The sequence below is a fragment of the Cibotium barometz genome, chromosome 24, assembly GCF_041138505.1.
Source record: "Cibotium barometz isolate CiBa-2024 chromosome 24, ASM4113850v1, whole genome shotgun sequence".
Taxonomy (NCBI): Eukaryota; Viridiplantae; Streptophyta; class Polypodiopsida; order Cyatheales; family Cibotiaceae; genus Cibotium; species Cibotium barometz.
The window spans coordinates 48000731-48028176 of NC_141069.1; positions in this window are offsets into that span (position 1 = coordinate 48000731).

Genomic DNA, 27446 nt, shown 5'->3' on the forward strand with positions numbered 1-27446 from the left:
GAAAGTATCATGTGTGTATGTGTTAGAGATGTGTGTGTGTGTGTGTGTGTGAGAGAGAGAGAGAGAGAGAGAGAGAGTTATAACTTATAGCATGTGTGTGTGTGTGTGTGTGTGAGAGAGAGAGAGAGAGAGAGAGAGAGGGAGAGAGAAGTTTTTCCTCACACACACACACACACACACCCACACCCACACACACACACAAACACACACACACACCCACACCCACACACATGATACTTTCACTGTCTCTCTCTCTCTCTCTCATAGATTGCTGTGGAAGTGGGAATGTCTCTTTGCTACCTTTGGAAAACCCACCTCCTGCATTGTCTGAGTTGCTGCTTGGTAATGATAATACAAGTAAGGAATATAGAAAGAATATCTTCTCTTACAATAATGCCTTGGCATTTGTTTCACTTGGTGCTCACTTGGACAATCAATTCACTAGGGGGGAGGAGTATTTAATTTTCGAATCCATGGTACTACCTATCATCGTGTTGGTTCTGTAATACCTGATGAAACACATGATGTGGCTCCTCAATTTTCCCAACCATATGTGTATGATATAGAGCATGAATTAGAGAATAGACTTCATGGGATGCCTTCTTTAAATCATAACGTACTTGAGAGGTTGCAAACAATGATGTATGGATATAATCCGTATGCCTGTGCTCTTTGTACGATGAGAGAAATGTTGCAGTCAAGTCCACATGCAGATTTGAGAATGATCAAGGGGATGATTCACATGTGGGACATAGAGATATTCAGATAGTGTCTCGCACAGATGCTATAAAAAAATATCCAACCTCCACCGTTCGTATATGCCTCTATTATATGTTCTTCTATTTCCACGAGGCGAGGATGGTTGGCATGTTGGAATTCCACTCAATGGTAGGAGTAGACAAGGTTCAAATGAGGATACAAAGACCGTAACTCAACGGCAATATTATGCATATAGACTACAAATAAGGGGAGATACAAAGACCGTAACTCAACGGCAATATTATGCATATAGACTACAAATAAGGGGAGATACAAATGCCTGCGGTGGTCGGCTATTGCAACAATACATCATTGATGCATATAGTAGCATGGAAGAATCTAGATTAGTATGGATATGCAATAATTAGAAAGCATTGTGTGTTGAAGTATACCAAGGTCTTATAGATATGGTTAATTTAAGTGATGGGGTTAATAGAGTCTCTGGAGGCATTGCTGTGGGCGCAGGGTAGTTCTACCATCTTCATATACCGGGGGGCCTAGGTATATGCATCAATTGTACCAAGATTCAATGGCAATTGTTAGGAAGATAGGTAAACTTGACCTGTTTATTACCTTCACTTGCAATCCTAAGTGGGATGAAATAACCAATGCCTTACTGCCTAGTCATGGACCCCAAGATCGACCTAACTTGACAACTCGAGTCTTTTACGAGAAATACAAGGACATGATGCACTTATTGGTGAAAAAAGAAATATTTAGAAAGGTGTTGGGATTTGTGTCTGTTATTGAATTTCAAAAAAGCGGCTTGCCATGCACATATATTATTGATATTAGAAAGTGGAAGTAAACCGATGGAGATTGCACACTATGATATGTTGGTATGTGCTTGAACTTCCTGATAAGGTGATGTTTCCTGGGTTGCACACCATAATTAGTCATTGCAACATCCATGGACCATGTGGGGAACTAAATATGCGTTCTCCTTGCATGGTCAACGAGAGATGCAAACATCGGTACCCTCAAAATTTTTGCGAGACTACTAGCATTGATGACAATGGATATCCAACTTACATGCAGAGAGACAATGGTAGTTTCATACAGGTAAAGGATCAAAGGGTGGATAGTCGATGGGTTGTTCCATATAACCCTTTTCTGTCTATGAGATACAAAGCCCATATTAACATTGAAGTATGCTCTACTATTACTTCCGTAAAGTATTTATATAAGTATGTAAACAAAGGACATGATAGAGCTACTATAGAGTTACAAGACTCACACGGGGTTATTGATGAGGTTAGTCAATATTTGGATGCGGTACGTGTCTACGTCAGAAGCATGCTGGCGCATATATCAATATGATTTGCATGATGAAAAGCCTCATATACAAAGGTTGAATGTCCATCTCCCAATGTAGAATAATGTGATATTCAATGATCAGGATGATTTGCATGATGTGATTAGTTGTGACAAACCAAAGAACATCTTTGACTGAATGGTTCAAAGCTAATCGATTGTATACGGATGCAAGTAGCCCGCTATATGTTGATTTCCCTTGCAAGTGGGTGTGGAATTCAGCTTTGTGCTCATGGACTAAAAGGAAAAGGAAAAATGTGATTGGTCGTATGTATAATGTTACTCCGAGTGGTGCAGGTGAGAAATATTACTTACGCATGTTACTTACGTGTGCAAAGGTTGTAAATCTTTTGAGGATTTACGAACGGTGGATGGACATTTGTATCCATGTTTTAAGGCTGCATGTGAAGCTCAAGGAATGCTAGAGAGCGATGAGGAGTGGTATATGTGTCTCCAAGAAGCTGCATTTCAAAAAACAGGATTCCAACTGCGTCAATTGTTTGTCATTATATTGTTTTTTTGTGAGCCTATATCCTCTTGACACCTTTGGAATAAATTCTCCACCGAGCTTGCAAATGGTTTTTTCTATACCTTGCAGTAGAGAGGGTGTACAGATGTTGGTGTTTGTCATTCTATAGCAAAGAATCAAGCTCTGTTCAAAATGCAAGACCTCTTACAACAGTATAGAAAGTGTTTGCATGATTTCGAAGGGTTTCCTTTTCCCAATAGATCAAGTGTTGCCAGTGTCAACAATGGTTTACGGATGGAAGAGATGATGTTTGATTCTGTTCCAGTAGGTTGATTTGTCCATTTCCATGGAAAGGAGTCTAAATAGTTGTCAATCACACTATCCTTGAGGCTGTTTCTTGCGTGGTATTTTTTTCCTTGATGGACCAGGTGGATCAGGCAAAACCTATCTTTATAATGCCTTACTGTCATGATTACGTGGAGAGAATCAAGTTGCATTGGCATGTGCATCATCTTGAATAGCTACATTGTTACTTTTAAATGGTCGTATAGCGCACTCACATTTTAAAATTCCATTAGTGCTCAATGCTTCTAGCATGTGTGGAATTAAAGATAACAGCCCATTAGCAGAGGTGTTGAAGCTTACAAGGTTAATTATTTGGGATGAGGCTCCAATGATGCATTGGTACGCATATGAAGCACTCGATCTGACATTGAAAGACATTATGCAGAGTGATTCAGTGTTTGGTGGGAAAGTTATGCTCTTTGGTGGTGACTTCAGGCAAATCTTACCAATTGTGCCAAAGGGATCACATGAGGACATTGTTGATGCAACGTTATGTCGGTCATATATTTGGAGATATGTGAAAGTTCTAAAGCTGGTCGAAAACATGCGATTAAGACACTGTTCTTATGATTGTACGGCACAAGAATTTGTGAAATGGACATTATAAATTGGTGATGGCTCTATAGGTCATCCAAATAATGAAGGCAGAGTGGCAATACCACCACGAATGTTGATCCATGGGAACTCCATTTTGAGTTTGGTAGATTTAGTATACAAAGATCTTCAGAGGGTGGAGGAATATGGATGCTTCTTTAAGACCGTTCTATACTTGCACCACAAAATCTAGAGGTTGATGAGGTTAATGAACAAACTCCATTTTGAGTTTGGTAGATTTAGTATACAAAGATCTTCAGAGGGTGGAGGAATATGGATGCTTCTTTAAAGACCGTTCTATACTTGCACCACAAAATCTAGAGGTTGATGAGGTTAATGAACTAGCCTTGAGTGCATTGCCCAGTCTTGAAAGAGAATACCTCAGTGCTGATTCCGTGGCTTCTTTCAAGAATGACGCAATATTGTACCCAATTGAGTACTTGAACAGTTTGAACTTGGGTGGCAGTTACCCTCCTCATCGCTTGATTCTAAAGTTTGAACTTGGGTGGTACGGTTACCCTCCTCATCGCTTGATTCTAAAGATCAATACTCCTATTATGCTGCTCCGCAATTTGGATCCTCGGCGGGGACTTTGTAATGGTACAAGATTGATATGTAAGCAATTTCACTCAAAGGTGATAGAAGCAATAATCATTACAGGTACCAACATTGGAGACAGGGTCTTTATTCCTCCCAGGATAACTTTCATACCTACTATGCTGCAATTGCCTTTTGACATGATAAGGAGAAAATTTCCTGTAAGGTTAGCCTTTGGTATGTCAATAAATAAGTCCCAAGGACAAACATTGAGTGTATTGGGACTTTACTTGGCCACCCAAGTATTCACACATGGACAGTTGTACATTGCTATGTCACATGTTAGATCATCTGATGCACTGAAAGTGTGTAAATCATCATAAGGAACAAGAAAGCTGCATAGAAGGTTTAAGCGAAGTCTTCACAACCAATGTTGTCTACAAGGAGGTTTTCCAAATGACATAAATCAGGATGTAAGTAATCTATGCCCAAAAGATAGACAAGAAGCTATTGATATAGCAGCTGGAGACTACAATCATAGACATATCTATATCAATGGAAAAAATATTTTCAATGATGTGACACGTGTGATCTATGTTGTCTTTTTGTGTAATCTTTCACATTGATGCTTCTCTTTGGTATTATTGAATTCATGTGTATAAATATGCTTGCATTTAGCTAAAGATACCATGTAGATCCACAAAGAGAGTGCCCCGTCATTGCTCAAGTGGTGGTTCTAATTGTTGAGATGGCGGACGAGTGTTGCATTAATGGTGAGTTAATCACCAAAATAAGTGTTATTTTACACTAAAAATGTGCTTTTTAGCACTAATTGTGTTTTATACACACTAATGGTGATATTAATCATCAACTAAAGTGTTGCTCAACACTAAGGTGGTCTTAACCATCAAAGGAGGAGGTCATTTACATTAAGAAGGCTCTTCTTCATCAACATGGAGGCCAGGCACATACCATAAGTGCCACATTCAAGTCTTCATCGACAAACCGCTTCTTCCAAAAAGAAATGGTGCAACCATGAACCAATTGTCTTCATCTCATAAGCTAAAGAGATTGAAGAATCCTGGGTTTTTATCATAAAACTCAAATTTTTGAGTGTTCTTAAAGTTGGGCACATGTACATTAAGTGCTCATCTTCAATGTTTATGTGTATTACCCTTGAGGCCCTTGTTTGTAAGAGGCATAGGCATACCATAAGCCATATGTTCTCACCTTCCAAGCCCAAGGCATGTCATTCCGCTGCATATTCTGTATTTTCATCGTATAAGATGAGTTGTAAGGTTAAGCATAGAATCCCTAAATGCTCTACCTTGTTGTTTGTCATGATTGTAAGCATCTTTTGGCATTACTTTTGTAAGAGGCATTGGCAACATTATGAGCCATGTCCTCTCCTTCTTGAGCCAAAGATGATAAACCTTATTTGTTTGAGTATTTACCTCAACCAATTATTTATTAAGCTTGTAACTTCAAACCCCAAAGGGTATCATTTAACTAACATGCTTAAAAGCTATTGTAATTGTGGAGTAGACACTACCCTTGACCAATGCATAAGGCAAGTGGTAAGACCCTCCCTTTCCCTTCCCCATATAAATCTACCTCATTACTCATGGAGGAGATACGGTATTCAAGAAAGCATAAAGCATGTTGGAGGACCATCTAAAAGCAAACCACTTAAAACGTGGTGGCAGCCTGCTTATGATCATTGTGTGAGAATGGTCAAGGTGGAAAGCATATGGTGGAAGCAATGGCATGTATCTCTCAAGCATGTCATCTACAAGAAGTCAAGCAAACACAAAGAGTGGGGTGCACCATCATTGAGGTGTACATCTTCATCGACAACAAATAAAGACTTAGATGGCAACAATGAATTAGCCTCTAAGGCTCTAGGAACACATTTGTAAATCCTAGATAATCACACCTATATTCCAAGCCTTGTACGCCTAATGTTATAAAGGCATCTTATGTCCAATACCACCTATTCCATCCTTCCATAGTTGGTATTGAGGGGGGGTATTAAGAGACTAAGGTTATGTAGAAGGGTGAGAGAAGGGTGTGAGTGTGAATGGACTTGAGGTCCACTTGTTCACCTATTTAAAGGTGAGGCCATGAGGCATTTTGCATGAGAGCAAGGCCTAGTTGTATGTATAAGCAACTTAATAAGCAAGATATTACTCTTGTATTTTGTGAGTCCCTCTCCTCCACACACTTGATCTATCATGAGCACCACGTTTCTTATCATCCTTCATCGGTGTACCTATGGCATCATTGGTAACTCACCACCTCCACTCAGGGGCCTTTTCGATAGTTCCTAGCTCATAGTAGCCGGCAATATATTCACATATCAAAAATGGAATCTCTGTTTAAGATCAGCAAGATCAACCAACGGATCCATATAAAAGAGCCATGAATTTATCCGTTGAGGACCAACAAGGTCAATCAACCAGATCCATGCTCGAATTTAGAAAACAACTCTTACTCCTTGTTCCAATATCTTCCACGATGCACGTGTGGGTATCATTGGCGACCCAGAGCCCGAGCACGGTATGGTGAGCACCCTCTAGGATCCTTCGCAGATGACCTAGCGCTTCACTCATAGGCCGCTTCCTTGGTCCCTCATCCACTGTACCACCGGAAGCTCACCATTTTAATCGAACCGAGGTTGGTCAAGACCTCAGCCGACCTTGCTACGCGAGACATCCTCCAATGACTCTCCATCAGCTGTTGCTACTTTATCAGATTAGGTCTCCACAACCTCATTCACAAGACGGTCAAAATGCTTCTCCAGCATTCTTGACATAAAACACTCATTTAAAAACAGTTCAAAAATAGAGTTTCTATAACGAACTCTCGTCTTTCCACATTGCTCCACATCAAACCACATTAATTAATTCCACAACCATTTCATAAGTATTCCTATTCTCATCCAATCACATCATTTTCATCTCATCACATCTTTCCTCAATTTATCCTCATTAGATCTCATCCACTCGCATCTACCCATATCCACATCTCATCACATCACATTCATTCACATCTCATCCATTCACATCTCATCACATCACATTCATTCACATCATTCACATCTCATCCATTCAGAACACATCACATTCACATCTCATCCATTCAGAACACATCACATTCACTCATATCTCATCTATTCAGGCCACATCACATTCACTCACATCTCATCCATTCAGACCACATCACATTCACTCACATCACATCTCATTCAGACCACATCACATTCACTCACATCACATCTTATTTATTTTACCTCACATCTCATTCATTCACATCTATCCCGATTCACATCACATTCATTCATATCCATCACATTCATTCTCATCACCATTATATCACATTACTTATCTCATTTTCACACACATCTCATCTCATTCATACACATCTCATCTCATTCATCCACATCCATCCAATCGTTCACATGTACAACTGCTCACATCTATCCATACATTCATATCTATCACATCACATTCATTCATATCCATACATTCATATCTATCACATCACATTCATTCATATCTATCACATCACATTCATTCATATCCATCATTTTCACATTCATTCAAATTCATCACATTCACACATTTCACACTTTAGCTGCATGCTCTTGATTGGAGTTATACCTCTTGATGGTATGGGACATCAAGGTAGAGGTATGATGTATTTCATTTATTATTCATGTGTGCATCCCTTGGGGTCGGGGGTGGTTGGGTGGTTGAGTTTATGTCTGATTTATGCATGTTTATACATAACAATTATCTAGAGAGTTCTTAGGGTTTTAACAGTGGTATCAGAGCAATCTCTATTTAATTGTTGATTTTTTTTAGTAAATTTTAATATTTACTAATAAAATGTTATTTTATCGATTTGTGTTGATGAATTGCACGTGGATCATCGATATGGTGATTGGAACGTGTGTTACTACAATTCAATGGACGAATCGACGTTGCGGGGGAATTCCGTGAGTTAATGCTATTTTTCTCTATTTTTTTAATGGTTAAAATTAAGCATTAATGGAATTTTTTACAAAAATACCATAAAGTTTATGGTGGAAATTTTTGATAGAATGGATTCCTTGATTTTTTGGAAATTTTTTCTATTTTTTAGAATTTTTTGAGTATTTTTTTTATTTAAAATGTATTTTTATATATTTTTTGCGGGTTTTTCCACGGGAATGTGATCAAATTTCTGTCAATTTTCTACTGAAATTCAGTATAGGGGACAGCGTGTTGATGCACGAGATGCTCTCCTGTGTTGTGCGTGGGACTCTCTCCACCTCTCAAATCTGATTTTTCCTTCTTTTTTTTGTGAGAAAATCTCTTAAAGATGATTTTTTAAACATTAATCATAATTAATGTTAATTATGATTTAAAAAAAGTTTAATTAAAAACTTTAATCATGGATTAAAGTTAATCTCTCTGATTAACAGAGAGAGAGAAGAGATGGGACGAGAAAGAATGAAATGGAGAGGAAAGGGAGAGAGGGGAGAAGAGAGAGTCCCTCTCTCACAGTTCTTCTACGCGCAGGCGACGGGAGGGGGGGCTACGCAGCAGCCGGCGGAAAAAAAACGCTCCCCCTAAAAAAAATCAAAAGCTTAAAATCTTATTAAAGCTTTTATTTATTTATTTGTTTTTTTAAAAATAAGTTTTTTATTATTTAAAAAAAACTTTTGGAGATTTTTCAAGAAAAAAAGCTTGGAAAAAAAGCCAAAAAAATTAGAATTTGAGAAAGAAAATTCTCTGAAAATTTCTATAAATTTCTTCTTGAAAATTTTTGGCTTTTCATCTTCCGGAAAACCTTTGGCTTTCCATTTTCCCGAAACCTTTTGGCTTTTCGAATTCCGGAAAAACTTTTGACCTTCCGTATTTCGGGAAACTTTTGACCTTTCACATTCCGATTTTTTTTGTTTTTTCATTTTCGCAAAACTTTTTGCTTTCCGTATTCCGGAAAACCGTTGGAATTCCAAAATTTTTTGACCGTTCGTATTCTAAATACGTTCGGGGTAATTTAAAATTTTCAAAAAATTCTTAAAAATTAGTGAAAAATTAGACAAAGGTTATTTTAAATTTTGGAAAAATGTGGGGTTGGTGTTTGGCATGTGGTGTGTCCATTCGGGCGTCCGTAACCATTCAAATTCCTTTAAAAATATATTTTTTGACCTAAAAATTTAGAAAATTCTATTAAAATTATAAATTTTCATTGGATTTGAGAATTGTCGAGTGGAATTGGAAATTTCGTGAACAATGGGATTCTCAGGAAAAATTAGGAATATTCTGAAATTATTTTTAGAAATCTTAAAAATTGGTATTTTTAAAATATCAATGGTATTTTAGCAAATTAAATTGCTAAAATTTTTCTAGAAAAATATAGGTTTAAAATGCCATAAGATAGGTTTGGTGGAATTCAAAATTATCATATTTTGAGGCCGTATAAAATTAGGAAAAATTAGAAAAAAAATCATGATAATTATTTTTCTCGAGAATTTAATATTTTTGAGGGTCATTTAATGTTGAAGTACTTTTTCTCGTGCTGACATTGGATAGATGCGGGTTATTCGCATATCATATCTCGTATTAATGGATATTTATGTTTGGATTAATTCTAAACGATGTATTCATGATTTTTTACCATTGTTTAGCCATTCTTTTTGGACATGTTCCTTAATGTCTTTTGATGGCTATAATTTACGTTCAAAGTGTGTTTCACCTTTGACACTTTTCCATGATAACTTATTTTGCACTTGTTTAAGTGTGGTTTGTGCTTAATTTCTTAAGTCTAAGATAAATTCTATCATGGGTCAGTTGATCGGTTTGTTTTGGTGGATTTTTATTGGATGTTTTCCAAGTTTTATATGGACTCATCAGGTTCTACCTAGATCACTTGTGTCTAGGGGTTTTTTATTGAGTGCTACACACGTGTTTCACTTGCTTACTTTGGAGTTTTGCTTGAACGACACAATGTTCATATACTCCGGATTGATGAGTTGGCCACCAATTTTAATGCTTCTTTTGGCATGATTTATGTCCATTAGATGGTATGCATTGATTTTTATGATCAACTATGGTCTTGATGGATTTAAGGAGCTTCTATGCTTTTATCCATGGTTTTATAAGGATCTTTTGATCTTTTGAATCATTACATGTGCTTTGAAGGTAGCGTTTGCCTTTGTTTTTTGCACATAATTTTAGAGTATATTTCTTATACTCTTGTATATATTCCAACTCGGATACCTAGTTGCTTATATATCTAGGTGAGTTATTTTTCTACCCTAACTTTATTGTGTTTTGGGTAGTTATCATTAGAAAGGCGCCAATAATTCAATTTCTTTTCTAATGATGTACTCAAAAGGAGTTATTCCTTGATGTAGTCTCAAGTATATAGAGACAGGTTTAGTATGTGAAAGTCTGGATAAGGCCATCTTATTCCTTTTATACAGGATTTTATTCATATTTTCCTAGACGGCATACTAGGGAGTTTCAAAATATTAAGGTATGTATGGGTGGTATCATGGTGGTATGGGACGCTAGTGATCCCTCACATAGATTATCTTATGGGATAATTTGGGCTCAAGATTGTTGCTTTGCTTACATCACTTAGCATGTTGACCTCAACATTCAAAGACAATCTAATTTTCTAAATTCACTAGAAGTTATAGTGTGGGCATTCTTTAGATAAACTTCTTTTATCTATAGCCTGCATGTTATGATGAGGGTAATCTCATCGGCATTTTCACTTGTTGAAATCTCTTTCTTTAGAGTTCAAACAAGTTTATCTTGTTGTATTCGGATAAGGAAATTTGGATTCTTCCTTTGTTGGCATTTCTTTCTCTAGTTCCGTACTTTAGGTGATTTATATAGTCAACCTGATTGTTTACGGATGGACATATGTGACTCATCGAGACACTGATGACTCTCTATGTTGATATGGGTAACTCGAGACGTTAATTATTCTATATGCAGATGTGGGTATGTCGGGGCGCCAATGAATCCCTGGTTTCTGCTATTATAATGCCATGTTTTCCTACTTTATTCCGAATGGTTTACAACAAGGAAGTTACTTTGAATGTGAATTGCTCTGATCATCTGCTGCAGTCTGATGGGGCAAACAGAGTGTATGAATCAGATTGTAGAGTATATGCTTCGTGCATATGTCTCTAGAAAATCATCATATTGAAAAAAATATCTTCCAATGATGGAATTTGCCTATAACAGTTTTAAATATATGGCTATTGGTTTTAGTCTGTGCATACTTATGTATGGGTATCAACCCAGGGCACCTATTGATGTCGGTCTTAAGGACATCGAGCTTGATGCCTCGAGGGATTTCTTGCGAGATATGCAAGAAATGCTGACCAAAGCTCGCGATTCTATCAGGACTGCTCAAGATAGGGCACGATTTTATGCTGATAGGGGACGCTCATCTCGGTCTTTTGAACCAAGAGCATTGGTTTATTTTAATGTTCCTATTCTTAGACTTTGTCAATAGAAAAATGCTCGAATTTATCTCCTAGATATTGTGGTCCATTTTCGAGTTATACATCGGATTGGCACGGTTGCATTTGAACTTAAAACTACCTCCACATGTTAGAGTTCATCCAGTCTTTCATATCAATAGGTTGAAAGGGAAACTTGGAGGTGAGGATAACACAGTTACTCCTCAAGAACTCGTTGAAGTCGATTATTTATCCTATGTTCCACATGAACCTGATAAGGTACTTGAATTCAGGGAAAGGAAACTTTGTAGTTGACTAATCCCTGATGTTAAAAATAGGTGGAAAGATAGGGAAATAGGGGATTCGACTTAGGAGTCGGTTGAGATTGTTCAGCGCAGTTCTCCTTCTTTTCATTGTTGCAAGAGTGCAATGTTTTGAGAGAGGGAAAGTATGTTATATGTACATTATGTGTGCTATGTTATATGCACATTATGTGTGCATATACTAGGAGACTAACCCACATTAGGCTTGTGAGCATGGGAGCATGGGAACAAGCTCTAGTGGAGCATGGGTTAGGACTAACCTTAAGGGTTAAGGTTAGGGTCAGGCATCCAAGGGTCACACATGGGAAATGGAAAGTCAAGAGTCACTTGAGGGCCCTCCTATATAATCAGGGATTTCATATTCACGTGATCACAGCCTTTTTTCTTGTGATCACAGCTATTGTTCACAAATCTCAATGTTCACAAAATTCACAGTTCTCAAATCCTAGAGGGTGGGATGACCTGGTAACCCACAATTGGCCCGCCGGGCTACAAGTCTGGCCCGCTGGGCCCGCCGGGCACGCAAAAGCCTCCCGGCCCCGCCTCCCGGCCCGGCGGGCTATATTGTAGTATAAAAGGGTGGTCCAGGGGGTCACTGTTCACAGAATCTTCCTTGTACTTGGTGTCAGTGGTGCTAGTGTGATCAATTTGAGGTAATTTTTAAGTTGAAAGTGTTGGTGTCATTTAATTTTTTGCATACGCTTAAGTTTAACGTTGTTTGTGATGCATGTGCATGTGTCGTTAAATGTTAAGAGGCCCGCTGCAGATGGCCGAGTGATTGGCTAGGTCTGCTGATGTGCACTCTTAATATTTAACTTATGTAGAAGTTTTTGTTGTGGCACGGTATCTGCAAATGGTCGGTTTACTGACTAGGTTTGCAGTTACCAAGTTACAATGCGGCTTTGTTTTTGTTAAATGCTTTGAGAGCCCGCTGCAGATGGCCGGTTTACTGGCTAGGTCTGCTGATGTGCGCTCGTAGCATTTGACATGTGTGATGCTTTGCTACTTCGTACGGTATCTGCAGATGGTCGGTTTACTGACTAGGTCTGCTGACACCAAGCTATGTGGTGAAGTTTGTTTTTGTTATTTGGTTTGATAGTCATCTGCAGATGGTCGATATACTGACTAGGTCTGCTGACGATGTGTCAAAGCATTTAACTTGTGCCATAGTTTTCATCTTAATGCGATATCTGCAGATGGTCGGTATACTGACTAGGTCTGCTGACGTCAAGTCGTAAACTTGTGTTTTGTGTTTGTTTTTGACGATGAATGTGATTATTTAGTTTGCATGACATGAGTCATAAGTGTGTTGGATGTAGAAATCTCTTAGTTAGCTTACAAATAGCATTTTTTGTGGTTATAAATGTTGCAACTATTTGTCAATTATATTGTGCAGATTGATGGCGACGCTTGCACTTACTCCTGAAATCAAGAAATCAATTCGTATCAAACTCATTACCCTCATTAGTTGCTTGTCACCTAATCACATCGAGGGTATTGTGTCTGATAGGAATCGATTTGAGCAAATATTAGGTAAGGTTGTCCGCGCAGTGAAAAATATCCATGTGGGTGCTGATGGAGCAGCCATCAAGCATTTTGTTACTAGCATTGTGGGCAACATGCCTAGATGCGCTGTTGACCTAGGTGACGACAGACCAGCGGAAACAAATGAATCCAAGCTGGAGCACTTCCACACAAAATGGAAGGTAGAGAAAGAGAGGTCCAAGCGTGCAAAGGCCATAGACACCCAAGCTATCCTGAGCAAGAGAGCTCGCAAAGAGCTGGACCGGCCTGCTGATGAACAAGAAGATTTATTATCTGGTGCACGTGAGGTCTCTAAAGGCACCCACTTGCAGCGCACAAAGCATAATACTAACTGCAGCATGACAATTGGGTTGCCTGCAGAGGCCATAATCACAGAAAAGAAGATGGGCTCTGGATCGTACGGCGTTGTACATAAATGCCATATTCAAGGTGTCTCCTGGTTTCCAGAAGGCATTTCTTATTGTGCAAAGCAATTCCTTGGTAGCCGAAGGGCTCAATTGAAGTCTTTTGCTCAGGAGGCTTCAATCGACCTAACCCACAGGGGCATAGTGCGCGCCATTGGGCACACAAGGAAGGAGCCATGGATACTGCTCTTCCCCCTCTTTAATGGGGGAAGTCTTGGAGATATAATGGAGTGTGTTCCGCCTCCTAAGGGGACCCTCAGTTCCATGCTTGCTGCAGGCAAAGGCAACAGATACAAGAAAAAACAAGTGGCTCCTCATGAAATGGAGCGATACAAGTCTTTGATTTTTCATGCTCCCGAGCTTATCTGTACCCTTGTGAATACCATGGCCTTTGCACATGCTGAAGGGATCATCCACAATGATTGCCACCCCTGGAATATAATGATAGATTTCACCAAAGAAGGGGTGCCACGGGTAGGCATCATTGACTGGGGTCTTGCATTGAGGGATGGGATTGAGTTCAAACCCACAAATATCTCCAACAAAGCAGAGCACGATCAACGCCCCTGGAGAGCCCCTGAGCTCGCAGATGTAAGGTCCCCTTGTCCATGGAGCAAGGCATCAGATGTCTTCTTCTTGGCTTGGGTGATTGAAAAGTTTACATTATTTTGTGCTGAGTTTGCAGAAATGACCAAAGTGCCGTGGGTGGGTAAAACTGCCATCCACACAAATTTGATTAAGGAATGGACGGCTGCCTATATGACGCCATCAAAGGAAGATAGGAAGACCATGGCAGATTTTGAGGAGCAATTGAAGAATTTGGAAGTGTCACCTGCTGCATGCTTACGTCCACTATCTGAGATGACACCACACTTATTATAAACCCTCTTGTAAATGATATGTTTTGGTCAATGGCTATCTATTCCATGACCTGCCTTTAATCGACTGACACTATTTTGGTCCCAATTGTTAAATATTATTTTGATCCCAACTCTCTCTCTCTCTCTCTCTCTCTCTCTCTCTCTCTCTCTCTCTCTCTCTGAGTATTTGAAAATAACAAGTTTGCAGTAAATAAACATTGATTTTATAAACTTATACCTAACATCTGAAAATAACTTTAAAGCTATTCCTAAATTAACATTGATTCTATAAACTTAAAGTGTATACATACTTTTTCTCAGATGGCTGATAATAATGAAGCCGCAAAGAAGGCATTTGAACGCTTAAAGCAAATCTCGGGCACTGGCACTGTGAATGATGCGGCACGTATTGCCGGACGCACCTCCAAATGGGCACCGGCCCATGGATTACAGTATGCCCAAGTAAATAAGAATGTGTCCAAAGAGATGGTCAAGAGCATCTGGCCTGACGTCTCCAATGATGCCATAAAAAAAGGGCGCTTGAAGCTATCACAATGCAGTGTTCCTTTAATTATCGAGCATGCGGAGCGCATTTTTGTGGATGTCATGGCCCAACCCATGCATCACGGTGACTGTCCCCTCTGGTTTGCTAAAATGCTATATGCACAATTTGTGCAGAATTCAGTTGTAGACTTTAGCTCTCGACCTCCTCATCTACATGTGGAAGACATTCGAAGACATTAGTGCAAAATCTGGTTTCACAAGGCAACTTTAGCATAGTTTCCATGCGTTGACGATACATATCTAAAACACGTTGCCGTTTGAGCACAAATTTGACAATCTTACTTGCACTATCGACAATCTCCTTGAACCACTCTGTATCAGCATTTTTGTACCAATCTTGTAACACCAAGTTAAGGCTATGAGTGTTACAACCAAATGTATAGATATTGGAAAATCGAGATTCCAACATACGACCTGCTGCTCGACAATTAGCTGCATTATCCATAATCACTTGAAGCACATTTGCAGACCCAACTTGGTCGATAGCATCACCAATGATATCGGCGATAAATTGACCAGATTTAATTTCCCCGGAGCTATCAACAGCTTTGATAAAGCATTCCCCACGAGGACATACCAACATTACATTTATCAATGGACGTCTTTGGGCATTCGACCAACCATCACTGACAATTGTGCATCCAGACTGATTTGTGGTGTCAATTATGAGTCTTTGAATGCTTTCCCGTGTGTTGTCATAGCACTTGTCAAGTAATTGATTTCGCATGTGGTGATAAGTTGGTGGACAAAACCCAGGTCCATATTCTCCAATCTTCTTCCAAGCCATCTTCCATGAATCTTTCGTGACCATAGACAATGAAGAACTAGTAAAGAAGATCGCTTTCGCTAAAGCAAGTTGAGCATCCTCTAAAGCAGTGGCACGAAAGCTATCAACTAGATTAGTTTGTCTGGTACGAGACATACCCACCTGAAACTCAGGAGATGCATCCATCGGTATTGAGACATCTGGACCTTGGGTGTCATTTTGGCAAGTAGTATGTGTTGGAGTCACTCCTTGGTTGGAGATCCCTCCACTTGATGCTGCCAAATTCGGCGATTGGTGATTTCTTGCACAGAGATTGGGCCTCTTGTTTTGTGATGCTTGTTTACTTATCAAAGCTCTAAGGCGCTTTGCAGCATCATCAGCTCCTGCACCCTTGCATTTACCTCCGGGATTTTTTGTGCTAGTGCCAAGCAAATGCTCCCTTATTCTGGGAGCACCCCCAGATTTTACCAAGCCACAAAAATTACACTTCCATTCAACAAATCTAGAAAGATTGGAAGCAAATTGCCATTCAGGTCCCGGTGATTTTCCTCCGCTCCTCCTCTTGCCACTTTGAGACGCAACATTCAAAGTTTGTGCTGTCATATCTCGTTGCAAGGAAACTCCACTAGTTTCTAATGGTCTGTTGCTTCGTTGGGTTGATGTGCCGCAATTAGAAGCAACCATTGTAACACCTAAACAACAATCATGCAAGATTTGAGATCCAAAACAGCCTGAGTAAAACTAAAATATGCAATTATAAAGTCTAAAACCCACTTCTTGCCAATGCAACCGAACGTTTGGTGAGATGCATTTGAGGCAATCCATCCCTAAATAGAGATGATGTCCCGAACATCTCACCACCTATATCCTCCTCTAGAGAAGCTCCTACCCAGACCAAATGGCACTCGAGTAGACCACCCAAGAGGAGGTATTGCTAGTCGACCTAAAGAAACCAAACGTTTGGTGAGATGCATTTGAGACAATCCATCCCTAAATAGAGATGATGTCCCGAACATCTCACCACCTATATCCTCCTCTAGAGAAGCTTTTACCCAGACCAAATGGCACTCGAGTAGACCACCCAAGAGGAGGTATTGCTAGTCGACCTAAAGAAACCAAACGTTTGGTGAGATGCATTTGAGGCAATCCATCCCTAGATAGAGATGATGTCCCGAACATCTCACCACCTATACCCTCCTCTAGGGAAGCTCCTACCCAGACCAATTGGCACTCGAGTAGACCACCCAAGAGGAGACATTGCTAGTCCACGTAACAAATACGATAAACCATTTACAATCAAAATCTTATAAAATACAAAATATTATTAACAAGCTTCAAACAAAAATCCAGAATATTTATACTCACCTCTTGTGTCTTTTAGCTTGAGGTGAGCCACCCAAGTGCTTTGGTAAAGCACATTTGGAAGTGAGGGGAAACCCTTTATATAGGTCCCTCCAAAACAGCCAAGTTTTTGGCGCAAAAAAAAAAGTCCCCGGGGCCCGCCGGGCTAGATAAGTAACCCGCCGGGCTAAACAGTGGCCCGCCGGGAAAACCGGGATAGCAAGTTTCTCCCGGTTGTGTGAATATCTATGATATTAACAAGTGTGTGAGAGTGTTATTAACTAGTGTTATTACCACTTCGCGGTTAACGTGATCACGTGAATGAAATCCCTGTATATAATAGGGGCATGGGGCACACTCAAGGGAGCTTGGGGGCTTGGAGGCTTATACTATGGTCTCTTGTGTGTAGAGGTCCATATCTACTCACCTACCATTTCACACTTTAGCTACATGCTATTGGATTGGAGTTATACCTCTTGATGGTATGGGACATCAAGGTAGAGGTATGATGTATTTCATTTATTATTCATGTGTGCATCCCTTGGGCTCGGGGGTGGTTGGGTGGTTGAGTTTATGCCTAATTTATGCATGTTTATGCATAACAATTATCTAGAGAGATCTTAGGGTTTTAACACTTGGTATTCGTTTCATAGAGTTTTACCAAGGTGTCCCACACCTCCTTGGGAGACTTGGCATCCTGTATGTGCCCAATCATGGCATCCTGTATACTGATGGAGAGCCAATACATAACTTTTCTAGCTCCTTGGTTTCCAATCCTTGAAGTCTCTCACATCTGCAGAGCAGTCGGATTGATCTCCGGTATCTCCGGTGCCTCTTCATGCTCGCCTTCTATGTAGTCCCAGTAGCAGTAACCCTTTCCCATCAAAAAATTTGTCAACCTGAACCTCCAAGCATGTTAGTTGTTCTTATCAAGCTTCTCAGCAACAATCTGGTTTATGCCATCATTTGACATCTTGCCAAACACATAAATTTACCAGAAACAGCACTCTGGTTTGTCCTCCTGCACAAACTGCTGTATTTTCTGCAGCGGTATTGTACTACACTCAAATGTCACAACCCAATGGCAATTGTTGACCTCCTTGTAGCACACACAATGTCTGCACAACCAATGTGTCTTCATGCAGTTCTCAAAATAGAGTTCTGCATAGAATCGATGACTTACCCGCCGCAATGCTCAAAATCGCCTGCTTTTTGAAAAACGGAGGTCCTAACGCATCCGAAACGCATTTTTGGCACCAATTTTTTTTTCCAATAGGACGGTATAGTTGCCCTATAGCTTTACTCCCGCGAAGAAAGCTCCTCAATCAGAGATCGTTTGCCAGTGCCTCCCATAGAGCTCTCGACAAGGGTGTAGTCGCCACACAAATAGGGAAGAGTAGATGAAGCTCTTACCCTCGTACCACTTCCTGTGCTTCTCTTGCTTACAGCTCAGCCCTAAGCATGAACATGGCTCTGATACCATGAAAAGATGCAGGGAAGAAGAGAGCTTGAGCTCTTGCAAGCACACACACACTCACAAAATCGTAAAAGAGAACACATAAGGTGAGAGGCTGAAAATCTTCTTCTTCTTCACACAACACTCAACACACCATATACAAAGATAAGAGTACACACAATATGAAAAGGTACTCAACCAAATACATACTAGGGTTCTCTATATTGTGAACCCAACTAAATGAGCTGGTGCTATAACGATGCCAGTCTCTAGAATGGCTGTCACACAGCCTGTCATCCCACTGGCCGCATATCACCCATGATCTCACCAACCATGCCAGTGGTGTAAGTGTGGGGCCTATCCCCCAAGCGGGTCATCAGTGTCCACTGCCTCACTAGATGAGCTCGATATCTCAACAACCCTTGCATCTTTTCTCTTCTCTTCTCTTATTTCTCTCTCATGCAAGGAGAATTGTCATTTAGGTGAACACACCCTGTTTTCAACCTTGGAAGGTTTTCACAAACACTATGTACAAGTTTTGATAGTGATAGTCTTTTAGTTGTGGAGTGTTTTTATGCATGTTTCACTTAGACTTTTGTATATAGGGATTTGCACACATATGAAAAATGGGATGTTGATATGACTAATTCAAATAAGTGAACAAGATTATAGTATCATAGGTGAATGGATATGTATCTAAGAAAGATTATTAAAGATTGCACAATTGTTGTGAGGGTTAAAGTTACTGCAATTTTTTTAACTTAGTATAATATGATATCTTAGTATAATAGCATTTCTTATATAGGTGAAAGTTACTACAAGTAACTATGTTTGGGAGTTTATTTCACATTGTGAGGGAAAAGTTGTATAAGGACTAATTCCAAGCATGGAAGTTAAGGATGATGTGTTTCTATAAGTCTCTTCACAATACAAAGCACTAAAATACAAAAAGAAGTGGAGAGAGTAAATAATATTACTGCATTCAAACTTTGATAAAAAATTGATGGTTACCTACCCACTAGTGTGATTTGAATAAGGAGCTTTGATGGCGATCTAGACAAACTTTGGAAGAAAATTTTCTTCCTTATAAGAGTTCTTGAATGTTCAAAATCAACTCGATGATAAAAAAAGGCTTCTAATTTTCTTGGGTATAGAGGTGATTAGATCATGTGATGAAATTTACCTTTTACAAATGTAATACACTTGTTGTCCAAGTATAGGATGACAAGGTGTAAGAATAAGAGGTAGTATACATATATAGGTGATCTCTTAGGGCAGAACATGATGTTGTCTACATATATAGGTGATCTCTTAGTGGACCATAATAGGTACAAATACATAGTAGATTGTTTGATTTACATAATCATCACCAAGCTAGATTTGAGCTATTTTGGGACTAGTGAGTCAATTTATGTATTCCCTCCAAGAAGCCACATTTAGATGTAGCTAGGAGGGTACTCATGTGCATAAAGTCCATTGTACATTATAAAAAATTTTATGAGGTTGGGATACACGTACATGTACATGGATACACAGATTCAGATTTGTCTAGTAGCATCTCCAACAAGAGATCTACTAGTGCTTCATGTTCCCTTCTTGGAGTGCTACTGTTAGCTAGAGAGTACCAAGAACAAACCAATGGTGTCTTTTTGGAGTGGAGAGGCTAAGTAGTGGGATGCTTCTATGGTGAGATGTGAGGTAGAATAGTTGCAAAAGCTAATTTCAGTATCGATGACACCATTACGGTAATTGTTATTTATTATAACAATTGAGCAGTAGCCAATTAGATAATAACCAAACTAAGAAGCTTCTCTATTATAGAAGGTCATTCGACCCTACATTTAGTAGTTTCCTTGGGCTTGGATGAAACCTATTTAATTGGAGCTTCATATACTATAGTTGGGCATTCTTGATTTGGTAGTATCAAGTTGTATTGACTCCTTTTAAAAGGCTTATATTTTCGCTTCTCTATGTGGGTAGTAGAAGTGCCTTTTTTGGGGCACATTAGGTAAAATTTGTACTTACATAAGGCCCCACTAGCTAATTACTAAAATTTGGACTTAGGTGAGGCCCCTCTAGCTAATTACAAAAAAATGAATGGACTAGCCAATGAGAGTGTTGATCTTCTTGAGCCGCGGTAACATAAATATTTTTGGTAGATTTGGCCCCAAATATCTCAAGACCAAGGAACTGGAATATAATATTGGAGCCCCCTATTAAAAAAATAGAAAGATCTTGTGGTCCTCTCACAAAAAGTCACAAAGAAGTTTGAATTTTGAATTATATTTTATATCTAATTTTAAATTCTCAACTTTTCACTTTGTAACAAAGTTTTCTTAGGGGATGATGCACATGCACATGGGATGGACCTAGCCACATGGGCTTAAGATTATTTACAATTGAGACATAAGCCTTGGGACTATAAAAGGCACATGTTCTAGGAGTATTGTACCTTTCTGAATCTTTTGACCTTTGACATCTTGTGATACTCATTACACTTTACTTTCCATATTTCTTAGTATTAATCTCTCTAGCTTTCTCAAATCTAAGATAATCCTAGGCTAATCTAGATGCACCTTTCTCTCATTGGTATCAGAGCCCTTGGCTTAGATCCTTGCTTAAGAAGTGATTAGTAATAATCATTTTTAAATTATGTTTAATCTAATTTTTTAGAATGTATTTTCATGATCTTGATTAATGATAATCTATTTCAAGTACTATTAATCTAGTTTTTTGAAATACATTTTTTAATCTTAATTAGTGTTAATCAAATTTTAAATTAATTTTTACATAATTTTTAAATTTATGAATTTCTTATTTTGACAAAATTAACAATGAAATTCGTGTTAATCATTTTCGAATTTGTATTGATCACTATTTTCAAAACCCTAATTCACTTTACTGTTTGATTTCTTGAGCTTCTTGATCTTGATTTTTTTGAAAATTATCTTGATTTTTGAAATTAAGATTTACAGAGATTTTAGTACTAATATTGTGAGATTTTCTTGCATTATCTTGCTTAGGAAGCCTACAGTTTTAAATATAAATCCTTTAAGCTCTTATTTTTATAAGATCAAACAATCTTTGAATTCTTGAAGAAAGATTGTAAAAAGAAGATTAATGTGCAAAGAATCAAGGTTACAATGCAGAGTTTTACAAAATTGCTCCAGATTTCAAGATTTTATGTGCAGTCGTTGGTGCAGTTTCAAAAAAGTGTGTAGAAATTTAGTAAAGTTCCAAGAAAGTGCCTAGAATTTGGTACAGATTTTATGTGCAATTGATACAAATTACCAAGATTTGATGCATATTTTCAAGAAAAGTGCACAACATTCAAATCTCTTCAATTCAATGAAAAAAATGGTACTTGCAAGTTACTCTAAACCCTAATCTTGCCCTAAAGTTACAAGATCTTTACATTTTGTTCAAAAAAACCTCAATATCAAGTTTTATTTAATCATAAATGCACAAGTAAAGACAAAAGCAAATTGTGGTATATGTTGGAGTGCAAGGATGTGCATTTGTCTTGCAAGATAACAAGATTCTTGACAAATTAGATAGTTTGATGCAAATATTGATGTATGTAAGTGAATATTGAGGTTGAAAAATTTACAGAAAGATGATGTATGCAAGGCATGAAATGATGTATGCATACACTACTGAGTGAAAATTTTCTATAACTATTTGTTGATACTCATAAATCCCTAGGACTGGGAGTCGAACCCAGTCTTCCAACCATAGCCAGTGTGATCCATACATCAGAAGACATTATGGTTGTGTTGGCTATTGAAAAAAGACTACCAACCATTAATTGGTGGGTAGCCATTAGGAATTGCATCAAGCTAGGCAGCACAAGGAGTGGTCTCTAACCTAGATGGCCAAGGTAACAAAATACAAAGCAATCAACAATTGGCTAAGGTTGTCACATGCAAGCAAAGAAAACACTCAAGTTTTGAGGATTCACATGCAATGAAATCAAGGCATGCCAACTTTGAGGGGTTCATATGCATGCAAACAACCATGTAAACAGAAAAAACAATAGCAAGAAAAAGAGGTATGGAATCAACCATCCAATACCCAGTTTGGGAATTGAATTAACAAGCATTTTTACACAGTTCATTTGCAACAAAATCATACTTCAAATTTGTAAGGATTCACAATAGGAAATCAAATATTTTCTATCAAAAAAAAATATAACCTAATCATCATTGTGAGGAAAGCAAGCAAGATACAAGACGAAGCATAGCGTGTGAGAAGCACAAACAAATCTTCACGACAGACAGGACTTGTGGTTACCACATTTTGAGATGCGTAGGCGCATCACAGAGCAGGTGGTTCAATTTTAAATTTTAAAAAAAGAAAAAAACACACAGGTTCTAGAGCCATCATGGACAAAGGTCTTGAGGCATCATTGAACCAATTAGCGCATCAAGTGAAGCAGCTAGACTGGCTTCTGTAGGGGAGAGTACCCAACGATGGTGAAAGCATAACCTAGAGAAAGAACCGATGGTGAGAAAGGGGGGGAGTACCCAACGCATCAAGCGAGCGTAGCCAGCCACGAGGTTTAATTGCTTGCCTTCAATCTCATGCTAGATTTCTGATCGAAAAAAAAAACCCCACACAGGACCATCACCACACATAACCTAGAGAAAGCACAAACGGTGAGAAGGGCGGGAGTGTACTCAGCCATGATCCAAAGACAAGTTGAAACTCTCCTGTCACAAAAGAGGTCCAGCACAATGGCAACAGTGACAAAGGAAGAAACATGGCTCTGAAGAGGGCATGTTGGAGTCGAGCCAAAGCCAAGTAGAAGCTATCTCGAGAAGAGGTGCAAAGGCGTAGCAGCTGTGAAGAGGGCATGTTGGAGCCGACGAGTTGAAGCCAAGAAGAAGCCATCGTGCAGAGGTGCAGCACATGAGCTGTGAAGAGGGCATTTTTTTAAAAAAAGAGAGAAAAGTAGAGTAACTTTGGCCACTTGGAACGTTGAAGTCTACGGTTTTTGACCCTTTCACTCTTCATGCCATTTTGGCCTTCCACACTACACTTCAGCCAGCACAACTATCTTGTTTTGGTCCCTTCACACCATCCCATTGCATGCCCTTCTATTTCAAACCTTTCCATTCACATTCACCTTAGCCATAGTGCAAGGGATTGTTTTGTGGGTGTTTATACAAGGGTGGTTCACACACCAGGGGTCGTGTGCATGGTTTTGGATAGCGACATGACATTTCGCATGAGCATTTGAGTAGATTTATGCATTCTTGGGATTTGTTCACACATGGCCTACATCTCAAGCTTATCTTGAGCATTGTGGGTATTGTTCACATCCTTGGAGCCTCATAGAGGGGGTTCGTGTGCCGTGTCACTGGTTTGGTGTATTTTTGGATGTTCACATGCACATTTTTAGCCATTTGGTGTATTTTGGGCATTCACACCCACATTTTTGGCCAATTTGGTGTATTTTTGGACGTTCACAAACAAGCACATTTTTTGCCATTTGGTGTATTTTGGGCATTCACATGCACATTTTTGGCCAATTTGGTGTATTTTGAGCGTTCACACGCACATTTTTGGCCATTTGGTGCATTTTTTGGGCATACACATGCGCGTTTTGACCACTTTGGATAAGATATGTTTAACTACAAATATAAGAATTAGTATAAATATTTTTAATTATAATTATAAATATTAATATAAATTAAAAAAGACCATATTATAGGATTTGAGCCCAAGGATCGCCTAATACATAGGAATAAACAAGGTGAGAGAAACCAAATAAAAGGGGTGTAAGAAATCGCACCATTCAACCATAGTTTCATGTCCATAAACCTCCTCTGAGTCCAGCGCTAAGGTTCCACTCCCAAGAGTCCATGACAATCATCTCTAGCATCCCATACAACCAGTGCATACCCATAGGGGTCCATGATAACATGTTACCCATGACCCACCATGTCCATGGTAGAAGTAAGCATCTTGCTTACTTATATAGTTCTTATTACTATTATAAATAATAGTCTAGGCTAACCACCTTAGATTTATTGAATTTAAACCTTAACCCCCTGAATCGTCTTGCTTTTGCTAATCCCATTAGTCCTCTGACCATATTAGTTCCTAACTTTGAGGGTTAGTGCTAGGTACGTAACAATCATCCCCACTGAGGACATTTCCACTCTTGGAAATAAATGAAGGAACTATCTCCAAAAGTAGGTTTATACATGTCTATCAAATCCACATAGACATGTATCAAGGAACTAAACCAACTTAATTAAAGTTGGTGCTCCTACAACACGTGACCATGGGAACAGGATTAAAACATAGAACCTTCTCAGGTCCTTAAATAATATAAACCGTTCTTCGATCCTCCAACTCCTGATGGGATTAGAAATCTGAAATCACCAACATAACTATCAGCTGCTCTGTAACATCATTCCCACCTTTTGAGGATCTCGTAAATCCTCATACCTAAGGGATATCATATCTCCCTCTTAGGATCTCCCTGATTCTTATATATCTTAATCTCTTCTTAATTTTTACATGATTTCATTTTTAAGTTATCATTAGCTACTATGAGTTCTTGATGGATTCCTTGCTTACGTGTGTGAGTGCTTAAGTGTGTGTGTGTGTGTGTGCTTGAGGTAATCTTACTTTATTCTTGCTTGATTAACTAGGTGTGGAATGAGAGAGACATGGAGTGAGAAGAGAGGAAGCTTGCTAGCTTTTCCCTCATGAGTTATTGGGCTTTAAAGGTCCAAACATTGGATTGGTTGAGCTTGAGGGCTTTTTCATTCCCATGTTTAATGTGCTTTCACGCTCTACATGGGTTATACTCCTTGGTGAAGACAACACTTTTGTTGAGAGGCTACAGCTTCCATGAACACTAGGCTGTGATGGAGATTTAAAATCTCTTAGTATTGAGGTAGGATTTGAGCTCAATTCCAAATCTCTAGACCTCTAGAGAAGAATCGGACTTGAATCATTGTCTCTTGCCTTGATAAGACATTTCCACTTAAGTCCAAATCTCTCGGCCTCAAGGGTAAATTTTAGCTTAAGTCCAAATCTCTAGGAATTGTGGGGAGATTTGGGCTTCTGTCTACATCTTTAGGCATAGGGGATATTTGGACTTGAGTCCAACTCTCTTATCTCTACATATCTAGGCATATGGTTGAGATTTGGATGGGTCCAAATCTATAGACATTGAGTGGAGTTTTAGATTTGTCTAAGTCTTGAGGGGAGATTTGGAATTAATTCCATATCTCTAGGCCTTAAGGGGAGATTGAGATTTGGAATTAATTCCATATCTCTAGGCCTTAAGGGAAGATTTGGACTCAAGTCCAAATATTTAGGGATTGTGAGGAGATTCGAACTTAAGTGGAAATATCTAGCCACCACTGAGGAAATATTTGGACTTGAGTCCAAAGCTCTAGGCATTGTTGAAAGGTTTAGACCTAGGAATTAAGGAGATTTTTGGACTTGAGTCCAAATATCTAAGCATTGAGAGGAGTTTTGGACTTGAGTCAAAATCTAGAGGCATTGAGCTTAAATATCTCAAACTTCAACTCCAAATATTTTCTCTAATGTTGGTGTCTGGGCAAGACCTGACACTTACATGGTTCCATACCACCTAGTCGGCTTCGGGGAGGAGGAGACACAACTAATACAACTGTGCCCAATGAGCTAAGCCACACGGTGGTGCGTTGTGTGCCACCGATCTGCCTAAGCTAAGGGAATTAGTCATGATAGCGTAGAAGTTAGCTCTTGCATTTGATAAATTCCCAACATGGATCCTATTTCCAAATAGGAGTCACATCGAGATAGGAATGACTCTCGAGCCAGATTAGAGTTAGAAGGCATGTCCAGAAAGGAAAGTTCTAACACAAACTAGGAATCAAATAGACTTGCACAATACTAAAAAAATGGAGAATTACAAAGACAAATCATTGTATCACTAGAGTGAAGGCTTAGCCCAAATTACTATGTAATGGCACACACAGTTATATCACTCTCTAATCTCTTGTCTATCCCCTAATTCTTAACACAGTGGATTGTTTCCCTTTACTCCTTTACATCTACCGAGATACTACCTGCTGTTGGCAAGATTTAGTTACAAGGTTGTTACAAGAAAGAAGATTCATGCCCGAGAGTTTATTGCCCAATAGATATGGTGGTAGCAAGGCTGGGCGGTCGTGTGGTGGACGACGACTGGATCCCCCCAACACGTGGCTATCATGGAGGACGATGTGCTAGCAATGAGTCCCATAATGATTCATTATTGTTTTTGTCTAGAACCACTTCATTCTTGAAAAATAAAAATAAAACTTTGTATCTGGAATTTGGTCTTGAATTCTAAGGCCTATTCTAGCCCCCTTCTTCTGGTTCTCCCTCGAGAAAAATGTCATGGGCTTGTTTGGGGGCATACCTGGGATTGTAAGCCCTCTTATTTGCTACTCACCCATGCATGCCCAAGTCAAGTCCTCTCATCATCTTGTTTGAACTGCATGTCGATGGGCTTAGCGTATGGGTTCTTTTTCCTATTCCTTTCCATTTCATCAGTGGCCATCCCTGTTGCAAAAGCATGTGGCTCTATCTGCTCTCAGATGATGGCATAATTTTTTAACACGATTTTTTGGGGCTCTCTTGGTCTTTTCCTCCATCCTTGGCTCCAAATCCACCCGTATGGTTGTCTTCTTGCTGTTGGTTCTAA